Genomic DNA, 23721 nt, shown 5'->3' on the forward strand with positions numbered 1-23721 from the left:
GCGAGGTGCTGTACAAACATATCTGGAGACTAACTATTTCTCCCTTCAATCATTTCTTGTATATTTTAAAACACAAGCAATAAGTACTAACCAAGGAAAGAAGATCAGTTGGATGATGTGCGGGGGGAGGAGATGACAAGGCTTCTGCAGACTCAGGTTCTGCCTTCACGCTCTCTAGTTTTACCATTTGATGGACCTATTTTCTCATACCTCCCTGCAGCCCATCTATTATTCCCTCTCTTATTAAACCTTCCTTCCCGGACGAATGACTGTAATTTGTCATTAAATTAAGGGATGAAGTGGGTCTTAAAAAATATAGAAAGGTGATTAACTTCCATCAAAAGGAATATTTCTCCATTATAAAACTCTATCATCCAGCTCCCTGCAGGAGTATTGTTGTTTACCGTGGCTCTGGGATGAGCTGGGGCAGGAGAAAGAGTTGGATTAACAAACTTCTGCTACATAAATATGTGAATCGGCCAAAAATATTAAAATGAATGTGGAAGAAAACACTATAAACCTGTCATTATACAGAGGTTCTGCATTGTGATTTATTACTTCAGAAATACAACAAAATATCAATGGATTCTAGATTTACACACACACACACACACACACACACACACACACACAAGTTAGCATGAATTCTATGGTGGCTAGGTGCTACTTACAAAACAAAGGGTCAATCAGCACCAGCATCCAGATACCTGATACAAAGCTATTTCTTCTGGAATCCCATAGATCTCTTGCCAGCAATGAGCATTTCATTGCCATGTGGTACACAATTGTTGTCTCCCAATCCAGGCCACAAAAAGCAAAAGCCAGCATGACTATGGGTTGGAAAGGTGACCTCATGGTTGAGACATGAGGCTATGAGTCAGGAGTCCTGAGCTCTATCCCCATCCATGCCCAATAGATTTACCTTGCAGTGTTATTTGCATTGCTGCTTCTCCATGCCAGAGATTCTCCACCAGTAAAAAGGGGATGATATTTAGCCATGCAGCAGCTGCTGCTTTGTCCTGTATCTTCTTTGCTACAGTCACGGTTTTTCCCCGAGTGTCTGCCTTCTGCTGACGTTGGACTGGACCATCAGCAGCCAGACCACGGTGCCGCTCCTTGTCCCCATGCGCCAGGCATATCCAGATCCAAAGTCTGGAGGTTGGGATCATGTCTTCTTTAAACAGATCAAGTCTCTTATCCTCCTTCCATTGAACCAATCCTGCTGGAAAGTCACTAGCACTTCAGTGAGGCTGTGAGGACCTGCCTGGGCTGGGGGAAGGAAGAAATCTGCCTATCTAAGGAAAAAGCTTCATTTTGGAACTCTGCCTCAGCCCACTTTATTGGGGTGTCTGAGCACGTCACAATCTTCAGTTTATCTATCCTCACAACATCCCCTGTGAGGCAGGGCAATTATCCCCATTATAGAGAGGGGAAACTGAGGCACACAGAGACTAAGTGACTTGTCCAAGGTCACAGAGGAAGTTGGGGCAGAGCCCGGAATTAAACCTATGACTCCTGGATCCCAGGCTAGCACTCTAATTGCTGGACTATGCTTCCTGCCTTTCACAACCGCAGAGGGGACATCAGGTGGCAGAGTCAGACCGCAGTGGAGGGATTAGGAGAGGGAACCTGTACCTAGTACAGAGAGCAGGGGCCTGTTTCTCCTCTTACTGACGCTGGTGTAAATCAGGAGTAACTACTGCAGTCGGTCAATTTGTATGGCTGTAGAACTGGTGTAAATGAGAGATGAGTCAGGGCCTGATGGAGCACAGCTTTCCCTACAGGTTAGGAGAGTCACGCCTTCTTCTGCAACCCCAAATCACTGTGTTGGGCTGAGCAGGGTGTGTGCGAGTTCTCCTGGCCAGGCCAGCGCTATTGCAATCTGGCATTTCTTCCAGGCACTGGAAAAACAGGCCAGTGCTGGGCCACAACAATAAACGAAAACTCCAGTATCATTCCCCACCAATGCCTGTAGCCCGATCACCTCTTCACATTCCCTGTTCTTTGCTTGATTTCCATCACTGGTGCTTCGGAAGCACTTTCTGCTCTCTCTTTGATGCTCAGCAGAGAATCCCCTGCCCTCCCCTCCCCCACGGGTCCTGCTCACTCACTTCCCCTCAGCATTGTCAGACTGGGGGCAAGCCAGGGAGGAGGTGAGATTTTGGTTCTGGCATCTCTGCAACTTGTCTGCTGGTAATGAGCCCTCTGGTCCAGTGAGCAAGGAAGGAGAAGGAGCAGGAGGCCAGAGAAACCCCAACTAACCCTCCTGTTTATCTGTAGGCTTCTTCCTGGTAGATGCTATCTCTGCTTGAGGCATAAACTCTGGTCAGGGTATTCAAAAAGCCCGTGTCACATGCCTGCAAGGAGGGGATCTATTAGTTCCAGGGAAGGGCTCATTCTCTAAAGAGCTGCTGATAAACCAAGGCCAATAAGACAAAGGTAATTTAAAGGTCAAATGAAACCCGGTGCATCTCCGTCTTCTTTTACAATGTAACATCGTCAAGATACTTCGCCTGCAAAGGGGAGTTTATATATATTATATTTTTAAGAGAAATTTCTTATCGGCCGAGGAGATACCAAATGTCTGATATTAAACTTCCTGCATTCATCTAGCAAGCAGTTGGCATCTTGCTAGCGGCCAGTATGTCCCATTTTAGAAACAAAATCTCCTGTCATCTTTTTAATCACACTTGGGAGGGAAAAAGAAATTTGAATTAAATGCAGGGCTCATGAGACAAAGCGAATCAGAGGACAAAACAGAGTGCTGGCTTGAGCCAGGCATTGAACAGACAGGCTTCCCTTTCTCTAACGCAATGGTAATCCACCTCAAGTCTACACCTGCACCGCCCCATTGGTATTCCAATCCTGAGCCAGGCCTCCATGCATCAGATCCCATCCTCACTTACAGCACCCCCTACTGTTTGAGTCTTAACCTTCGTGACCAATTTAGGACTTCTCTGCACTGGGGATTTTTGCACGGATGCAGCTGGATCAGTGCAAAGCTCTAGTGTAGACGCAGTGCATCAGTGGCTTGCATTGGTTTGACGCCATGATAAGCCACACCACTGCAAGGCACTTTCTACATCCATGCAGCAACTCCACACCAGGGACTTGCACTGGTGCATAAATCCACAGCACAGACTAGCCCTGAGTGGTGACTTGGTGGATGCACACGGAAATCGCGACTTCCAGCTCTGCCGTTTGTGAGCTAAGAAGGGATTTGAACTCTGCCACCCAAGTTGGAAATGCAAGAGCAGCGTGTCTATTCTGCCACTGAGAGTTTGCCTCCCCTGGTTCAGACCAATCTGAAAGAGTCTGCTTCATCTCCCATCTTAAGGCAGCCACCTTTGGGGTAGACTGCTGATGTTATGCAACAGCTCATTGCCAGCACTTTGGGACAAGAAGTGCTGAAGAAGAACGTACCGTTCACTTGGGAGCACACAGAAATGTAAGGCATTTTGGCCAGGACCTTCAAAGGTATTTAATCTCCTAACTTCCACTGCAAACAATGGAGATGAGTTCCTAAACACCTTGCAGGATCTGGGTCTTTATGCTTTGAGCCTTTAAGCCAGCGCTTCTCCTGCCTTCCTTCAGAAAGCCAGTCCCTCTGCCATCCTCATCTGAAACCCAGTCAGGTTCCCTTGCCCTCACCCCCGCCCCAGCGTGCAGTAATTGAATGTCACCTGTTGCGCATAAGCAGAGAAAATCCTCAGCTGTCATGCTAAGGCCTGCATGGCTGATGATAATTAAATCCACTCTGTTTGCGTGGGCGGGAATATCACCTAAATGTAATTAGGATCTTTTCACGCTTGCAGCCAGCCACGTGTGGGGTAGAGAATAAACATGGCCAAGAAGAGAAGGAGCAGCAGCAGTGTAACACCTCCAAGTTCAGAACACTCGGGTGAAAAGAAAAAGCAGAGTTCAACAGGGGAAGTCACAACAGTTCATGTATTGCCAAGCAGGGCAATATCTGGCCTTTGCCGTCAGGGATGTCGCTTTGTTTTTTAAGACGATAACCCTGGGTATTGCGGCTAGACTAAGTTTTAACAGAACTTAAGGTTTGTATGTGGGGAATAATTGTAAATCCCTTATCAAATAGCAGTTTGGAAGTTGAGTGGGACCCGGAGTAGTTTCCGTGATCTTTCATAGCCCTAAGAAACCACCGATTTAAGGCAACCTTTTCATAATATCCCCCTAAAACTAGATGAGTAGCTGGTGTAAGCTCACATAGCCCAACTCACTTGAATGGAGCTACTCCAATTAACGCCAGTTCTGGATCTGGCCCACTGACTTCAATGGAGCTGCTCCGGTTTACACCAGCCTAGGATCTGACCCTGTAAATATTTCTTTTCTAAACCTTGTCTCTCATCTTCAATCTCCAAACATGCACATATGCTTCACTGATTATAAACTGATACCAGCACAGCTCTACTCTCTCGTGTGCTGGCCATGACACAGGACTGCTGTTCAAACCTCTGATGGGTGGTTCTAGTCTGGGATTGAAGAGATATTGGGATGTGCTGGGACAAGCCAACCACAGGCATTGACAAACAGCTGCATTTTCACAAAGCTGAACTCCAAACTCTCAGCTCAACCAACGGGGGCGTGGATCAGCGTTTATATTGCCTTTCCATCAGTCCCCAGCCTGGGACGGGGAAGCTCATGATCCAACCGGTGGATCAAATTCAGTGACGAATCCTGGTCACATGCCACCTAAGGCATGTTGAGCATATGCTAAGAAGAAACTCAAGCAAACGCCAAGTTCTCTTTAAACCAGCTCCTTGAAAAATAAATAACTTGTAAACAGCAAAGCATTAATGGAGATTTTTTGACTGAAATGACAAATACAAACAAAACATTAGTTCTCTCTGTCAGATTCCTACATATATACTGTGTATCCAAACCAAGTATGGCTCACTACAATGTCATTAGAAACATTACAGTATAACCTCTTTGCAGGTATCATGGATGCTTGGGACCCAGGATAACACTGGATAGATTGATCTCGCAGGAGAATGTGTAGTCCAGTGGTCAGTGTGTGTTACACATCCCCTTTCTTTGCCTGTTCCACAGAGTCTGTTACAGCTCTTAAGCTGTAGACACTCCAGCTTTCTGCTCTGAAGGGCCCTGGGCGAATCCTTCTCATCTGACAAAATAGCAACCACCACATGAGCGTGAGGAAGAAGCTATCGCTATTCTCGCTGTGGCTAGCATCAATGACACATTCACCAATGGCTGCTGACCCCGATTCGTTCCAAATACAACAAACAGAATTAGCTGCCCTGACAGGTTTCCTCTGAGAAGACCATACCCCTTCAAATACCCTCTAGTGACACTCAGGGACCCACAGCTATCCATGCTGTTGTAGGTCAATTCCAGAAAGTCTGCACCTCAGTTTGGAAAATAGAGATGGTAGATAGTCCTAGTCTCTCCAGGATGCACTTGAGTCTGTCAGTGTTTGGGGAGCACTTTGAGTCCCTTTGCTGAAAGGTTAAAAATGTGCGTGTGTGATTATTGCTGGAGATGATGGCATGGGTGCCTGTGACCTCCAGTCTTTTGGCCAGTTACTCAGCCTTCCCAGATGGCCTCCAGTTAGGATGGTACTGAGCTTTCCCAAACTAGGTCCCAGTGCTGCAAAGTGGAGCCACATGGGCAGCCCTTTACATTCTGTAAAAGCCCAGTTCTACTTACTGGGCATCACACAGGCTCAAGGCTCCAGGAGCAGGAGCAGGGCTCTTGCCTATGCAGCTTTCGTTTATTATAACCATTCACCTCTCTCCCTCCCTGAAACATACTCAGACACTTGCATGGCTTAGATTCGACCATGGTGCTCCCGTAATTTTCTCTTCTCCATGCCCCACTCTCCTCCCCCAGTATTTTCTTCCTACCAAAACTTGGCAATTCTTGACACCCCCATCAGGAATAGAGCCAAGATGATCCAGAGTTATCTGCAGAAACCTCAGCTTCCCTACCCGCTGCAAATTACAGCCAGTCAAAGCTGACCCTCCTCTGACTCAAAAGCCAGAGCTCATCTGGGCTGCTTTATTTCCTACTGCAATCAAAGAGAGTGTTGCAATCAAATCCCCCAGCTCCTTCTACCCTCTTCTTTTTGCCTCTACCCTTTCCCCGCCCCCTCCCATAATCCCTACCATTAGCATTAAATACTGTAGTTTTGTCCTATTAACACAAATTGGCCTTTCCAGAGGCAGATTAAAGGGTTCCCACTGGGGACTCCTTTCCTTTACAATTTTGCTCCTGTGATCAGTGCTGTGTGTGTGTCTCTCCCTAGCTCCTCCGGGAAAGGTGTGGGAGGAAAAGAAAAGACAAACACTTATTAGCAACTCCTTTGAAGATCAGGAGATTGTGAATTAAACTGGTGATTCCCCTTTTCCTCCCCCTCTTCCTTCCCTGGGGAATGGTAAATGGGAATCACTTACCCAAGTCATGTGCATGAGGTTCCACCTAAGTAATTTATGGAGCATCTTTAACCCACAGACTCCCTTTCTCTTAATTTGTTCTTTATTTATTTATCCTGAATGAGAAATAAATGCATGTAAAGTGGCAATTAGGCACTGAAGTGTGTGTGTGTGCGTGTGTGTGTGTGTGCGCGTGCGCGCCTGCACTGCCTTTTCCACATCAGAACTGCTCCCGAGCTTCCAAGGAAGCGGGGGAGAACAGCGAGACCTATTATTCCTAAGGCTGCCATGACTCACGTTCAGGCTCTCCCTGGGTCTCCGCTCTCCAGCGATGCTGAGGACCGACCCCTGTATCTACTTAGCACCCCTCCTGGCAAGGCTTCTTACCCCAGGGACACAGCCAGGGGTAGGGAGGAGAGGAGACCCACTCTTTTATGGCCTCTTTGTGATGTGGGGCCCTACAGCTGCTAAGAAATGGGCCCAGGGTGTCCATGCCAATGAGTTAGCACCTTCTGTCCAGAGGAGGGAGGTAAGTGGTTTTGTCATTGAATCATGCACAGCTTCTTACGTGGTCACCCACGGCAAGTTGTCCAGCTATCCACACATGACCACATCCATGTATCTTCTCTCTCTCTCTTCCCTGCCTTCAGCCCCAGCCATGGGGAAGCAGGAGGTTTGAGGAGTGCAGTGAGGCCTCAAAATGGGACGTAGGTGCCTAAATACCTTTGTGGATCCCAACCTAAGTCTCCCTGTGCCTCCATTTCCCCTTTGTTCAGTGGGGATAACAGCACTTGCCTACATTACAAGGGTGTTGTGAGGATAAATACAGTAAAGATTGTGAGGTGCTCAGACACTGTCATAATGGGGGCCATATTAAGTACCTCAGAAGATAGGTAGTGTACTGGTGAATGTGACAGCCACGCAGGTCCCCTGGAAGTCTGTCCCTAACACAGTGTTTCTCCTTTGGTATCCACCTCCCCAGAAGCTGTGCTCATCAGCACTTCAGAAGGAGCCGAGTGCTTCAAAGTGAGTCAGTGACAGTCAAGAAGAGAACCCAGGAGTCCTGGGCCCCACAGCATGCCGCAAATGCCATTAAATTATGTGGCCATCCAAGAACATCATGGTTGTTGACTATACTGCATACCAAGGCCACTTAGAGCCTCACAGAGACAATTGGGATGGAACTCAGATCCTCCTTCTCCAAAAGCATAGACGCATTCCAGTTCCCTTCAGCTAAAGGAGAATCTCATTAGCTACTAGCAATATAGGGCTTAGGAGACAAAGTTGAGCAGCTCTGATCCTGTCCAGCAGAGGGACACCTACATTAGCCAGTTTGTTACAGTACTCTCTATATAAGTTACGAGAACATGATGATATAATACCTATGCTTTAATACCTATGCTATAGACATTGGCATGACAGCAAAAAGACCCAGCCAGCCAATCAAAATGTACTATGACAGCTCATCATGCTAATTAAATACCAATTGATTTTGTTGAGGTTTATCATCTATGGAAGAAGAAGTGTGCTTACTCTACAATGAATAGGCTCTTTATAATCAAGATGTATTTAGTGTACAATAAACACCCTATTAATGCAGAGTTCTCTGAAGTTAAAACACTTAACATCTTAGCAATTATTATAAACGGTTTGGGATAGCCAGCACTTGATGCAGTGGCATCCCTCAGCAAAGTGAAACAAATCAGTCCCGGTGGCTTTATTTTCCTCTGCAAGTACAAAGAAAGTGAGGCTGCATTGATTTCTAATATACAGCTGGGCCACGTGATCATTTTTACTGGCCCACCAGAGGGTTTAGCAGACAAAATCTAGCAGAGCTCAAATTTTACATGAAACATAGCAATACCCTGCACAGAAAGCTCATGTGCTGTTAACTGCGATTTAAAAAACAATATATCATATTAGTTGGCACAGCTAGCAACACCTATAGTTAAGGGTGCCTGACACTTCCCATTATAAGACCCTGTTTTCAATTGCTTGTAATTTTGCCAGCCATTTGGCCTGAAATTTTCCATGTTGATGTCTGCCTCAGGCTGGGGTCTTGGCTGGTTGGTTTGGTGTATGTGTGTGGTGGTTTTTTTGTTTTGGTTTGTTTTTAATTTCAACCATAGCAATTCAGATTCTTAAGAAAAAAAATCTGTTGTTTTGCCCATGTTAATAAACAAATTACTGCAACCATTTCACTGAGAAGCTTGAGTCTCTCTGTGCTTCAGAGCAAGGGCTTGAAATTTGACAGAGGGGACACTCTGGTATCAGAGAGGTGCCTTTTGCTGGCCTTAGGGGGAAATGCCCAAATTTAGCCATCTTAAAAGACTGAAACATCTGAGTTTGCACAGGCTCAGTAAAGACCTGTTAGAGTTTGGCAGCTAAATTCTCCAAAGATTCTGTCCACACTGAGCACACTCCATCCCCTACAGGTCCCACATGCAGCTGGACTGCGCATGCACCATCTCCACAGGAATGTGCTCCATCCTTCGACTGCAGGGGCTGAGAGGGACCTTCTCTGCAACTGTTCCTCCCAGGGGGCTGCTGTGCCACAGGGCACTGGAGATGAGAGCAGGAAGCCTGTCTCTTCTGGGTTCTCAGTGCCCCTCCTCCCCCAGTGCCCAGACAGTGAGGAAGGGAAGAGGAAGCTGCCTGACTCAAATGCAGAGAGATGAGGGACAGGGGGGCAGGAGGGTAAAGAAATATAGGACAGGAGGGAGGATTGGATAGGAGCCAGGAGGGAGGGAGGTCATGAGCAGCAGGAGTGGGAGGTAGAAGGGGGACACTCGCAGGGGATGGAGCTGGAGGGAATGGGCTAGGAAGAGAAAGGGACAGGGAGAGACTGGGAGGAAAACAGCGAGAGGCTGTAACCGCTAGGCAACACATCCCTGCAGAACCTGGAAATGAACTTGGGGGTCCTGAGTGCCAACATTCCTCTGCTATCTAGCAAACAGCTGTGAAACCCATCAGCAAAGTGGCCCTCCATCCCCCTCTAGTGGCAGGTCACAAAGAAGATAAAAGCTTTCTACCACTACCGATTTTTCCATTCGCTCAAGTGGTAGAGGTCTGCGACGTGCATCTAAAAGATCCCAACCCCGCTGATGACCCACAAATGGGGGAATGTCAGTGTGATGAAACTAGCCTTGGACAAATCTTTGAAGGGCCCAATCCTGTACAACCTTACTCTTGTGAACCGACCCAGCCCACGCACCAAGGCTCATGGGATTGTTTGGATGAAAGAAGACTGCTGGCATGAGTAAAGCTTTGCAGGATGAGACCCTTTAAATATGCAGGCCCGACCTCTGTTACACAGCAGCCCCTTTGCACCCTCCCAGCATAAAGGGGAAGGAACTACGAGTGGTGTAAAGGGATGCCCCGGTGGCCTAGAGCCAGTGTAAGAACTATATGCCTGCCCATTTAGTGAGTATGCCAGAGAAGGGGTAATAGCCGAAGCATTGCTGTATACGATCCATTCTCAGCTGTCAAAATGCCTCTCGGGGACTGTTCCAGCTGAGCCTAGGTTAGAACATCTCTGTGGCTGCTCTAAATTATGTGAGAGGCCATTCTGAGAATAGGGAAATGCCATAATGGCTTAAAATACCTTCTTCCCTCCCCAGTGCCTACAGCTTGCATAGCTGAGCCAGAAAAGGGAACCCAGCCCTGCATGCCTCAGTTTCCCCACCTGCAAAATGGGGATAATGGTATTTATTTATCAGCCTGCCAGGGGATTGTGAGGACTAGTCAGTCAGTACTCCATCCAGTGCTTGGAAGATGGAAAGCACTGTACAAGCATTGAGCTTTGCTATTCCCAAATTTGCCACTTCTAAAATAAACTAAACAAATTCCAGCCAGCGTTCTAACTCCAAACACATCTTCTCACCAGCAATGGAGTTTTCTCTCACTGCTGCCTTGGGACCAGGGGAATAATTAACAAAGAAGAGTCAGCCAGTCAGAATTAACACACCCCCTCCCTCTTTGAAAGTGCCTATTTGAAGAATGCCATTGCTAACAAAGGTAAAAGGCATTACTCGTAATTAGTGGAGAGAAGGATTTTCTACAGAGAGTTTTGCAGAAGGTGAAGTAATTAATCAAATGGGAAGGGCTGGGGGGGAAATGACATTTCAGATGTGTGTGTGTGTGTGCGCGTGCGCAGGCGGATATTGTTGTTTTCTTAAATCTAATCTCGGTTTGGGCTTTCCCAGCCCTGAGTCCCAGGCAGCCATAAGAACCACAGCGACGGGAGCAGAATGGAGTCCCCCCATCACAGCCCCTCATGGGTACCTCCTGGCAAAGCAGGAGTATTTCTGCCAGACTGGCAAAAGGAACGAGACATGGGGAGCTTCAGGCTCTTGGAGGGAGCTGCTGAGCATCCGTGACTCCCAGAGAAGTCTATGGGCCAGATCCTGAGCTGGTGTAAATGGGGGAAGCACCACTGAATTCAGTGGGTGTTAAGCTCCCTCTCAGGATTAGGCCCTTTGAGCCAGACTCATAGCTACCCTATGACTCTTTGTGCCAGCTAGTCTGAGTCAACAGAGTCCCAGGACAGGCCTAAGCTGCCCTGTCTCCTCAAGAACCTCCCCCGGCCCAGAGGCCGCAGTGCCCTTTCTCCAATAGCCCCAGCTAAGGTGTCTTTGTGGGGCATTCGAGGACAAAGCCCCTCAGAAGAGGAAAGTGGTGGACTGAGGCAGAAGAAAGGAGGGGGATCTTGTGCCCCAGCAATTTCTCATTGGATCTATGGCCATGGGGAACGCACCCCCGGAATCAGGTGCCAGCTGTCCGCCTCAGCCCCTGCACTGGTTCTAATCTGCCTCTCGGAGCCCAGCTCTAGAGCCGGCAAGGGCAGGATCCAGAACAGCTGCCACCTGTGTACTTGGATTCAGAGCTGTTGGCATGAATTGTATCCCTGCTAGAGCCCACAGACCTGGAGAATGGCATTTCCCTCTACTACGGGTCCTGCCTAGCCCAAAAAGGAAGGGCTGAAAAGAAATTGGCTTTCTCTGCTCTGTCATTGGTTAATCAAGAACAGGACTTTGGTTGTTGGGTGACATGCAATCTCTTTTAGGTTAGGATGAGACCTTCTTGGGGGGCAGATTACATCTGCCCACTATGGGGTTTCTTGCATCTTCCACTGTAGCATCTGATGCCGGCCATTGTCAAAGACAGGAAACCGGCCTAGGTGGGCCCCAGGTCTGATCCAGCCTGGCAGCTCCTATGATTGGCCGAGCGTTAGGATCAGTAAATTAGGTTAGAACAACTTAAAGCAGTAAATTAGGTTAGAACAGTTTAAATGAGCTTAAAGACTTGTTCTACTGGGCCCTTTCGGAGAGACCTACGATGCTTTTCAACTGTTATTATTCCAGTAAGGGAAATTATCCCTGACACTTCCAGGCCTGGCCAGCTGAATTATCTGGGATGCTACTTGCCCCCAAGATCTGGAAAGTCCCTACATGGGATGGGACAAAAGTGAAGTACTGTGAACTGGCCAGTGCCCCTCAATAAGTCACTTAGCCCTGTTCATGTGAACCACCAGTGCAAATCAACAAGCAGCTCCGTCATTAGCTGGCAGTGACCACGGCCTTTCGAACTGAGGCTGTTTCAAGCCAGAAAGGCCCTCGGGAAGTGCACTTCCCTGAAAGTTGATGGGGGAGAGGAGAGCTGGGTTTGCTTTGGACCCAGTTCTATTTTTAGCTCATTGAAAGTGCTCACCATTTAGTACCCAGAACCCTTTGCCAGAGGGGGGCAGGGACTCCCGGGAGAGCTGTATACTGGTGCAATCCTCTGCCAGTGCTTCTCCCCTGCACCGTTGGCAAGTGAGAACGGGATGGGCGGCTTCCATATCTTGGCCAGAACAGCCAGATGGGGAGCGGGTACCCTGACCGGGCTGGCCTCTGCTTCAGCACTGTTGCCATCCAAGGCAGAACCCCCCACATCTGGCTGGGGATGGGGTGCTGTGCTGGAGAGCTCACTTTGGGAGAACCTCTCCTGAGCCCACAGGCCAGCAGTCTTAACCCAATATCTAGGGACTGCTCTGCACCCAGACCCCTCCAGCCAAGTGTCTCTCTCTGTCCCAGCACACTCCTACACTAGCAGTTACAATGAGGGCCCTTATGCTGCCCCCGTGCTGGGGGAATCTGCCCCAGAAGCAGCTCCCTGAATGCCCCAGAGCAGCATACAGTCGTCTTACATCCTTGAGGTGGAACACTTAGCACAGAGCTGAAAGCAGTTCCCCAGTCAGAGGCTCCAACCCAGACGTCTAGCCAAGTAACATAACAACCACCTCCGACAGCGATGAGCACCAGCAGGCAGGTCCAAAATACAGGCAGGCCTTGTTTGTGAAAGGAAAGTGCTGTCTACATGGTTTTGGTGCATAAAAGGAGAAGCCAGGGGAACTTGCTCTGTCTTGGGAGAAATGCACCAGTTTAGGCACTCTTTTAAGGGCAATTTATCACACACACCTGCAAGTCTGAGATCTTCGCCAGTGGCTCTTGGAATGATGAGCGACCTCTGGGTTTCGCCTGATGCTGCCAATCCACAAAGCGTAGGCTGGTTTTGATACTTCTTCTGAAAGTTATCTCAGCGCTACAATCTCCTTATCCAGATCACCTCCATGCATTCCTGGATGTTCATTAATCTTTCCCCTCTGGAGTTCATCTGCAATCCCTCTTCAGTAAACTGCCCGTTCAATAGCCTACTTTCACCCTAACACTAGGAAATGGATTATTCCTCAGCAATGGGGAAGGGGGGATTTTGAGAGTCTGACTCTGTTCTCACTTATACCCCTGTATATTAGAAGTAACTTCACTGAAGTCAGAGGAGTTAGACGGGGTACAAGCATTATCCCTGGTAAATTCACCCATAGCAGAGTAAAGGCTTTTCTCCTACAGAATGCTTTAGTCCAATTTCTAGGTAGTCATACAATCAAATGCCCATGGCTCCGGGGACCTCTTGCAGACGTACTCCTGCCCCAACATATCCACCGGGCGGCATAGCACCTTGTGTCAGACCTTCACGCAGTCATGCCTGCTGGAGGTCCACAAGAGCAGCGAATCCTGCATTTTCTTCTCACTCTGCATGCACACAGGCGGCTCTACAAATTTGGCCCCAAGCAATCATGCCCGGAGGCGCCCGAGCGCGCGGGTCTGCGGCTCAGCTGGACCTCCAGCCCTGCAATGCCCAGGCGCCTTTGCAGGTAAATAGTACTCCTGCCCCAAGCGGGGACCCCCTTGCATAGCTCCTTGTGTCATAATTCACACCATGTGGATATAAAATGCTGCCGCCAGTGCACGAGAGCAGCGAATCCTGATTTGGGAGCATTTTCTTCTCACTCTGCGCAGGTGCACGTGACAACTCGCGATGCAGGGCAGCAGGGAATCAAGATACCACTTGGACAGTTTTGTAACTAGTAGGAGAAAAACAAATTATGACTTTTGGATGGAGTACTGATGAAACTAAAGGGTATTTGCACAGTTGTGAAGGGGAGTCTACTGGGATTCAATACCTTTGTCTACATGAGGAAGTTATATCAGTATAAGATAAGGGGTGTGTTTAAACTGCTATAATTTTACCAGTATAAGTCCCCATGTGGAGCCTCTTATTCTGGAACAAGAGAGCCTTTTTCCATTTTAGTTTGTGTCATTTTGGAAGAGGTTTAAGCTAAACAAACAAACAAAAACAGCCACTCTTATTCTGTCCCCACCTGGGGAGTTATCTAATTATACTGCAGAACAGGTAAAACTTTCCCATGTAGACAAGCCCTGACTCCCTTAGACTTCAGACAAAGGCATTGGTGCGCTAAGAAGTACTGTCCAGCAAGAACTCCCCCCAGCTTGGTTCTGGTTTTCCTTGGGGATTTGTTTTCAAAGACACGGGGGTGGGGGCTTTTTTGTTGGTTTGTTTATTTTGTGTTTCTCTAAGTGAAAATAAGCCTCAACCCATTTCATGTTGCATTAAAAGTTAAGAGGCTTAGGGCTGTATTCTCACTTCAGTGTGTAGGCAGCAATGTGTATGGATAATCTGCAGGCATCGAGATAAGAGCTTTAGCATCCATTACATACAGGCAAATATCCAAAGGCCAAGGGGAGCTTTACGTCACAGCTTCCTTTGGATCCCATTCTAAACAGACCCCACTGTCTTTTACTTCCTCCCAACAGCTTCATGGCCTAAGCAATCAAGCAGCAAATGCAAAGAGGGGCCATGCTTGGTCATAGCGTGGAGATTTAATGAAAGGAGTGAATGTGATTTCTCCACATCTTAGCCAAGCTGTTTTCCAGTCACCAGGATCCCAAATCTTCCCCGTAACCTAACAAAAGCCTTTAGCCCACACACAGCCTAAATAAATCCCTTTGCCTAATTCAATCTGCTCAGTAATTAATTGTTTCCTTGGTTGGGGAAAACTATGTAAAAGAAAAATGTTGGCACCACACAGACAAGAATAGGCTGCATTTTTGTTCCTGCCTAAGGGAAATGCACTACAATGCTCCACTTTTTACCCAGAGAAGTTATATTTGTGCTTGGAAAATCATAGCTTGTCTATTTCCACCAGCTCATTTCTATTGTGAATACACAGCACAAACACTCTATTTTCATCCCATTTTCTACCCTTCCTTTTCACTAAATGTGGGCCACTGACGCTGAATAGGAATTCTCACGGGCTTTGCAACCTCAGCGCTTCACGAGGAGTAGAGCAGGAACAGGCCGCCACAAAACAGTCCTGCAAACTTGTATCCAACGACCCTTATTGCAGCCTTGGCCTTACAGCAACTGTAGATGTGGAATCCTGCCTGAGTCTGGATTCATTAGAACCAGCCATCAGTTGAGTAAGGAGGTATTATTGCTTCTGGGAGGAAGAGTGACCTTGTGGCTAAGACACAGGACAGGGTCTGAGACTCGGACGATCTGGCTTCCGTTTCCTTTGTCCACATTTCCCCATCTAACAGGGAGGATTAGGAGGGTTCATCATTGGGGTGGCATGAGATTCCACTCGTTAATACAAGCGAGGCACTCAGTACCGTGATGATGAGCCTTTCCAATACTTTTGTCCACACAGAAGTGGGTACATGTTTGGTTTAAGAGGTATGTTCTGTCATTTCAGGCTGTAATAGGAGCAAGGGGGCAAAGCACGTGGGCATCCCCACGCAGGAACTGCCCATACTGAATCAAAAATTCACACCCCGGAGTAGTGCAGTTATGCTGATGTACTGTCACTGTAGATGCTGGTAGGTCAATGGAAGAATTCTTCCATTGACCTAGCTACCAGCACTCAGCGAAGCGGCTTACCTATATCAATGGAAAAAAACCCTTCCGTTGATGTAGGAAACATCTACATTATGGCACCACAGTGGCGTAGCTGTGCCGTTGTAGCATTCATAGTGTGCACAGAGCCTGACATCCTGCGTCCAGCGAAAGTGTCAGATAGTCACAGGAAGGTGTTAAAAAACCATAATGAACAATTTTACAACATCCCCACAAGAGAAAGTTTGTCCCAGCCCCAGGCAGACAGTAGTTGGTTTATAGCACAAAAGAAGAGGGCTTATCTCTTTTATAGATTTTAACCCATCAAAGTGTAACTATAATTGAGAGAAGGGATGCTGCAGTGGCTAGTCTGGGATTTGGAAGACCCAGGTACGGTCCCTGCTGTGCAACCAGCTTCCTGTATGTCTTTGAACAAGACACCTAGAGCCAGATGTTTTGAAGAATTTAAACTATCTACAATATCTCTAATAGAATTAGTCTCCTAGATACTTCAGAAAATCCCACAAGGCTCTTACCTGCATCATTGGGTCTCTATGCCTCAGTTTCCCCATCTGTAAAATGGAGATAACACTGCCCTACTTCACAGGGGCATTAGGGTAACAAGTGAGGCAATACAAGTACTTTACACAGATAACAGTCACCTACACATTGCAGCACAGCTCCCACAACACCCACTCGGTACCAGTGACATAACCCAGAACACATTCACTAAATCCAACTACTACAGAGGTCACCACAAACATAAGGTCAGTCTTAACCGCACTGGCACAACCCTGAGGTAGCTCATCTGGGAAAACGCAGCCCCCTCCACTAACGTAATGTGTCAGTTTAGAACACGAGTAATGTTCTTTGTTGTACCAGGAGGAAATGGGCATGAATGTGATTTCAAAGCCATGCATGGCCTGCTAGGGAGGGCAGAACCAAATAGCTCTTAAGATTCAGGAAGGATCTTTGAGTGGACAGTGGTGCAGGCCAATTTTGTTTGCTAAAATCAGGGTGTTCCTAAAGGGCAGGCTTTTCTTCAAGTGTCCGAGGCAAAGATATTTCCATTGCCAAAAGCCCCCACAAGCTGCACTTTGCTCCTTTCACGCCTGATGATAAATTGATGCTAGTTTGTCCTATGAGTGAATTGGGGCCTGTGAGATCAGATATTGCACCATAAGAAAACATTCAATGCAAGGGAGGTCACTGCAATGCTGAGGTCTCCCAGTTCACCTTAATAGTCTGCTGTTTGCAGTCAAATTTCCTCCTCAAAGAGTTTCCCGTTAGGTGTTCTGCATGCAAATTAGCCCTAAGCCTGAAGTGACTGTTGGACAGCGTGTGCTTGCTTCTCTCGTTTAGTAAGCTCCGTGCTATATTTTTACAATGCAGGCTGCTGCGGAGGGACCGTGGTAAGGTACATGGGAAGAAGCTCTGAATGGTCCTTATTTGGATAACGTGTGGGCTCCAGCCATTCCTTTCCCTCTGCCCCTGCAGAAGACCCAGTCACCCCAGTGATGTTTAAATAAATGAGCAAGGTCTTTCCTTCACCAGTCACAGACACCACAAAAGAGCTGGATTTTCTATAACCTCTCAGAGAGCTGTGGGAATAACTGATGTTTTGGTTCACTAGCCGTGATGGCAGGCCAAATTCTGATCTCAGTTACACCAGGAAAAATCTGGATTAAGCCCACTGGATACTATCTGGCTAGGGTTTAAATTGGGGGGGGGGGGAAAGCAGATGTTAGTCCTCCAAGCTCCACCCACAAAATCATTTCTGGCTGTGTGAGTCACCAAAATGAGAGGCCACTCGCTATGAATTGTGTAGATTTTCAAGACATGATGATGCAGCTCCCCTGGGCTCCTTGAGCTTCCCGCCAGCTCAGCGGGGCTTGGATATACCCTTGGGCTCTGCCAGGCTCATTGGGCTCAGTTCCACATTAATTAGGGGGACTAACTGGTGGTACCTCCAAAATGTCATCTATTTGTGGCACCAAAGTGAGACTTCACTCACTATAACTTGTGCAGATCTGTGAGCCTCTGTCTCTCTGCTTACATAAAGAATTAAGTAGGTAACAATGTAGACACTTAAATCATCATCTGTATTAGTGCCTTGCTGAGATGGGGCTGTTCACTGCTCTCTGAGCTATCATTTCAGGCTATCCGCAGACTTAAACATCTCTGCATCAGTCACATTTTCCAGGGATTTTTCATAATCTTAACAGCTAAAGACTTAATATCTAGATATCTCAACAAAAGCTGAAATTCTGGAGAACAAGACAGCAATTTGAAGGAGATGTCAATTCACCCTGCTGCTACATACTGGCTGAATTCAAGCCTTGGTCAATTTTAGGCCATTCTAAAGCACTTATCAGTCTGCTATCTAAGGATCTTGTCTATTCTGAAATCTACTTGTCTACTCCTGGTGCTGCATGACTACAAATCCCTAGCGCTGATGCACTGGGCTAGTGTGGCTTGCCTTCCTTTGAAATCAGTGTGCAAAGTATCTCAGCGTAGCCATAAGTGCCAATACCCTGATATAAACAAGAAGTGAATTAGCCTTGGCACTTCCACCCGTTTAGCACTCCATTCCCCCTTGCTGGGATTAGTGTTATTGAGGCAGGCTATTACCATGACACTAATTTAACCATAACGTCGTTTGTTAAATCAAAGGCCAAACAGTACTTACACAATTGCTCTGACGATGCCTAAAAAGCCTAAATAATAAGCAATTTACTACAGCCAAAAAGTAACAAAACATTAATAAGCATTTGATCAAGATAATTACAAATGGGCTACACCCATATTGGTTGGCTCCCATGTGATCAGGCAACTGTTGCAATAACCCCTTAAGACTTTACTTTTTTATACCCTTTTACCAATCAATTGAGGTCATTGCCAATTACCAGCCCTAAACTAAGGCCAGAAAAAGCAGTTTTTGATCTAGCCAATTATTAACTGCACCTGTTATCCAATTAACCATGTTTTGTTTCTATTACTTTTGCTCACTCCTTAAATAAGATACTACTGGAATTTCAAAGGTTTGCTACAAGTTTAACACAACTCTTCTTTCTCATGATCTTATCCTTTTTGGTCACGTGTGTTGGGCCTATTGCTGATGCTAATCTTCCAACTCAATTTAAAACCATAGTTCTCCCAAAACTAATGTGGGCCTATGTTCCTACGCCCCTTTTGTGTTGCACTAGCAGCAGTTGGTAGAGCAAGTCAGACTTTTATTATTATTATTATTTTGGTCTTAAATGACTTTTTGTTGAAAAATGCCATTTTTGTCAAAATCAATGTGTTGGTTTTGACAAATTTTAGTCTAGAAGAAAATGAAATGAGGCATTTTGATAATGTCAAAACATCTCACTTTGACGTTCTCAGAATGGAACGTTTTGATTTTTCTTTTTAAAACATGTAAATAACATTTTTGAAAAGCTTAAAAGGTCAAAATCTGACGGAAATGTTTTATCAAAATGGAAAGTTTTGATTGTCCCAAAGTGGATTTTTTTTTCAGAATTTCGTTTCAGAGGCACTCTGTTTCACAGCCAAAATTATTTTGCTTTTGTTCCATTTCAGAGCAGAAAAATGTTTGAAATCACAGAATTCCCCATGAAACAGAAAATCCAGTTCCTGCCCAGCTCTAGTATTTTGTGTACGTCCTAGACTAATTACGGTGCTTGAACCTACCATCCTGGTCCAGATGCAAGAGTGCTACAAACTAAACTAACTGGGTAAGATAGATAGATAGATAGATAGATAGATAAACTATACATGTGGTATTGGATGTAAAGAGGTTTTATTTGGCCAAGGCCCTGGAAATAAACAGTAATTCTAGGATCCTGCAGATTGCTGAGTAATTACACTTGCAGGTTTGAAAGTAATTAACTTGTGACCTGCACCTCTGGTTTCTAACAGAAATAATGTTGTACTTTCTCTATAGTTACATGGTCTGTGGCGCGGGTTTTTTGCTAGTTACCCCTCCATCACTACATAAATTATAACAGTGACAAGTACATAATGCAATGGGACTATTCACAGCGTAAGCCAAGAGGCATTACATGAAATACAATTTATGGAAAAAAATATTAATAAATCAACACTACAGGGAAAGAATTAGCATCCATTCCCTTGTTTCTTCCGGGATTAGTGCACTGACCTGATTCTATGTATCCAGTGCAGCAAGAACCCAAACAGAAATCTGCACTGAACCATTCACCTTGCCTTCAGCAAAACAGATATTCAGTCCTGAACTTCGCCAGCACACCAGGTTTCACATCGTGTGTGAAAGGGTTAACTACTAAGGGATTATTGCCACTGCAGTCAATGGAGCCGTGTACCTGTCTGACAGAAATCTATATAGCCCCTATTCTATTTGTCAAGAAATATAATGCCCAGGTAAAACTGCCCCATTATCATACAGAAATATAGGAGAGAAAAATAAAATCTAAAGGATATTTAGATATTAATATGTTCAAATATAAAGGATATAAAATTATATATAGTTTCATACAAAACTTGGAGAGAGAGATATGCATTGCAGATGTAACATTTTATAATTAATAAAGCTACAATCAGTAAATGAGAAAAAACCTATGAGAAATGTATTTTTTTAAAGGCTATACCTTTTTATGGCTAAAGCTGTTAGAAGAAAGTCTCAAGTTGCTTTGCTTTGGGGTGAAGATACTCTTCCAAATTCCCATGTCCCCTCTGGAGCACGTAGTATTCCCCACTTCACACCCAGGTCCTCCAGACCCCACTTTGAAGCCGCATCTTTCTATCTGGTGGTAGGCAAAGCATCTGGGAATCAGAGCCCTTCTTCGCTAACCCTTAATCACACTGACGGCCAGGTTGTAATACCTAGATTCACACTGAGTGGCGCCTTTCTCCACAAAAGTGATCCCACCAGCCTCAGTGGGACTTTCTGTGGCATGAGGTACTGATCGGTGTGAGTGAAGGGATCACAGCTTGGCCATAAAAGGAATCTTTGGTGAGAGGCTGTGTGTGACTGGGCCAGAGAACAGAAGCCTAGGACTGTAAGATGAACTTATGGTCTTACACAGAGGTGTCATTTGCTACAGAGCAACGGGGGCAGTTGCCCCCTTGTTACTCCTCCTCAACTTTTCATAGGCCTATAAGCTCCACTTCCCCTCCCCTAACTCTGCAGGATATAATCACACATAACGTTCATTATGTTGACACAACTTTTGCCCCACCCCCACCCAAAAGCTGATTTTTTTTCTGAAATGATGCTCCTAAGAGTTAGGGCTTGTCGACACTTGAAAAGTCACCAGAATAGCTATTCCAGTAATTTTGCTATATGCCCCTGCTATAAGCCACATGTTGAGATATTCCAGAATAGCTCTTATGGTAAATTTCCAAGTGTTGATAAGCTCTCAGGTGCCGTTATCTGCTATGCTATAACCCTTAGCCACTGTCTACATCAAAGTTCCATTCTTGTTGGTGACCTCTGAATCCTACTTCAGGTAATGTATCTACTGGCTGGTTCTGTTTAACTCTGGACTGGCTACAGAAGCAGCACATTTCAAAGATTTCACTAAGGGCTCCATTTTCAGCACCTTTTTAGAATATGGGCAGTCACAACCTTTATATTGGTGCCAGTGGATTGTTTTTCATTTGCATGGCTTTAACTACAAATTTCTTTATCAAGGATTTACTGAAGACAGCATTACGGAGACACTTGCTGGAGTTACTTTGTCAGCATATATGGGAAAATCTCGGTATTGGGCAACTGAGTTTCAATGAATTTAACTAAATGAAATTCATGATTGCTTCACATGGCAATAGTTTATTACAGAAAGAGATTAATTAGATAGAAATTTACTTTACAGAATCCATTGGAAGGTTCCCAACTTAACTTCATTTAAAAGCTTTATTTAGTCTATATATTATCTAAGAGAGAATTGCTGTGCTAGCAATTTGAATCTCTACCTTGGGAAACACAATCAGAGTTCTTTGAGCACTACTTCCTCATTAGCTGTTCTCTAAACAACAAAACAGCAATAATGGATTTAGTATTCCCAGGACACTGAATATGCTTTGCTGCTACCACCAACCACTTGTCCTTTGAAAATCCTATCAATCATTTTTTTTCGGGGTGGGGGGGAGGTGTTCTCTCTGTGTGCAGGTTTTATTTTAAACTCAGAGGATTGTTTCCTTTTTTACATTAATTTAATTTCAGGATTTTAATTTGTGGGGCTGGAACCTAGAAGTGGCCCTATTGGGTATAAAAGCTAGATGAAAAATATATTAAAAATGGGATTAAGCTACAGTTGTGATTGAAGGCTTGAGGAAATTACATGGGGTGATCTTGCATTTAGCCACTGAGTGTCACTGGGGGTCTTGAGGTTTCCCAGATCATGAGGAGAATTTGGGAGCCAACTATCAAAAAAATGAATTTATGGATTCCAGAAACTTGGAAAACTAATTTTACTCACAGAAGCTAGAAGGGATATGTCTGTGTTCTTTAGAATAACAGAGAATGAGAAGCAAATGTGTGGAGGTAAAGAAAATGTGGAAGAGAATTAAGGTACTCCAAGGTGAGTAAAGATGAAGAAGCAAAAAGGATGTGACTATGTGGAAAAAGGACCGAACCTTGAAAGGAATTTAACTGGAATTTCATGATGCAGATTCACACACAAGATTTATGCTGGCTCTCCATGCAGAGGTGAAGTTCACGCAGAGGTGACATGATATTCATGAGGTAACCTACTAGCCCTGGATCCAGAAGCAAAATATTTAAAGGGGGTGGAGGGGAACATCTGGTAAAGTACAATGGCCAGCTCATTAACAGGGGACTGACTCTGACCCTGCAACTGAAAGCACAAGGGTGGACTGCTGGGGCCAATAGAAAATGGAAATTTGAGAGGAGACCAGGATAGTTTTAAAAGAAATGTTTGCACAATATTTTCCCTATTTGTGGACCAATTTGAAAGCTGGCCAGGATGTTTTGGATATTAACATTTCTAAATTTAGGGGTGAGGGGAAGTCAGGGGATGGAGAAGAATATCATTGCAATTTTCATGATTTTTTTAAACCCTCTTGATGAAAGTTTAAGTATTTACAGCATGGAGGTCTGTATTTGTCTAGTATTTGCAGCATGTGACGCTGGTGAAAGGTTATACCCACAAAAGCAAGAAAATCTGCAATTAAACCAGGTTTGAGAGAACAACAGTAGGAAAACGGGCAAAAAGAACAAAGAGTTCAGTAGACACCAGGCTCCAAAACTAAGATTAGGTTGGAATTATAAATAAACTCTGGGCTGACTCTGCTCTCACTCCCACCAGCACAAATCTGGAGTAATCCCTGAACTCAACAGAGTTACACTGGTAGAAGCAGAATCAAGATCAGGCTCCATGTCCCTCTCTAAAATCGTAACATTAGTTTCTTTTACTGCCAACTCTTACTCACGAATTTGAGATGCTATTTCATGACATCCTGAGCAATCTAACCCCACAGTCAGAAGAACTATTGGGATGAAATTCAATAGTTCAAAGTGCACGATCCTGCACTTAGCATCGAATCATAAGAATTCTTGGTACCAGCTGGGGGCTCATCAGCTGGACATGACAGAGGAGAACGACCTGGGTGTGTTGTTTGATCACAGGACAACTGTGAGCCACCAATAGAATGCGGTGGGAAAAAAAGGGAAATGCAATCCTAAAATCAGACTGACCAAATCTCTTAGTATGTCAAGGGAGACTCTTGCTGGCAACCAAAAAACTCCAGACTCCTGATTTAATAATGTCATCTCCTGCATAGACACTATATTACCCAGAATATGTGCCCACCACACATGGACATCAACCTCTCTCTGAGTCAGTGAGTGAGACTGATTCCCATGCGTGGCCGATGCACAAGATTCTGGGTAATGTAGCTGACCTTGGCTTTGCTTCCGTTTCCACCAATGGGAATGCAGGAGGGGTGGGGTCAGTGACCTATGGCAGGGCATGGGGGAGAGAGATTTGAAGCGTGAGGCTGCAGTGTGGGCACAGAGCCCTGGTAGGTACTGCAGGAGGGGCAGGGGGCTGGTTGTTGGTCAATATGT

The 23721-nt window shown here is 45.6% G+C and overlaps 1 long non-coding RNA gene across 4 annotated transcripts in view; it reads right to left on the reverse strand.

The window, feature by feature from the left end:
- Positions 1-23721, reverse strand: part of LOC120371037 — a 125738-nt gene that overhangs the window by 15177 nt on the left and 86840 nt on the right. Inside the window, exon 1 of one of the 4 annotated variants that reach the window (XR_005584109.1) lies at positions 6714-7205. The exons of the other annotated variants lie outside the window; for them this stretch is intronic. This is a non-coding gene — a long non-coding RNA (uncharacterized LOC120371037). Of the gene's footprint in view, positions 1-6713; positions 7206-23721 lie in introns of those variants that run through there. 4 annotated transcript variants of the gene reach the window in all.

This window comes from Mauremys reevesii, linkage group 8 (assembly GCF_016161935.1).
Source record: "Mauremys reevesii isolate NIE-2019 linkage group 8, ASM1616193v1, whole genome shotgun sequence".
NCBI classification, from domain to species: Eukaryota; Metazoa; Chordata; order Testudines; family Geoemydidae; genus Mauremys; species Mauremys reevesii.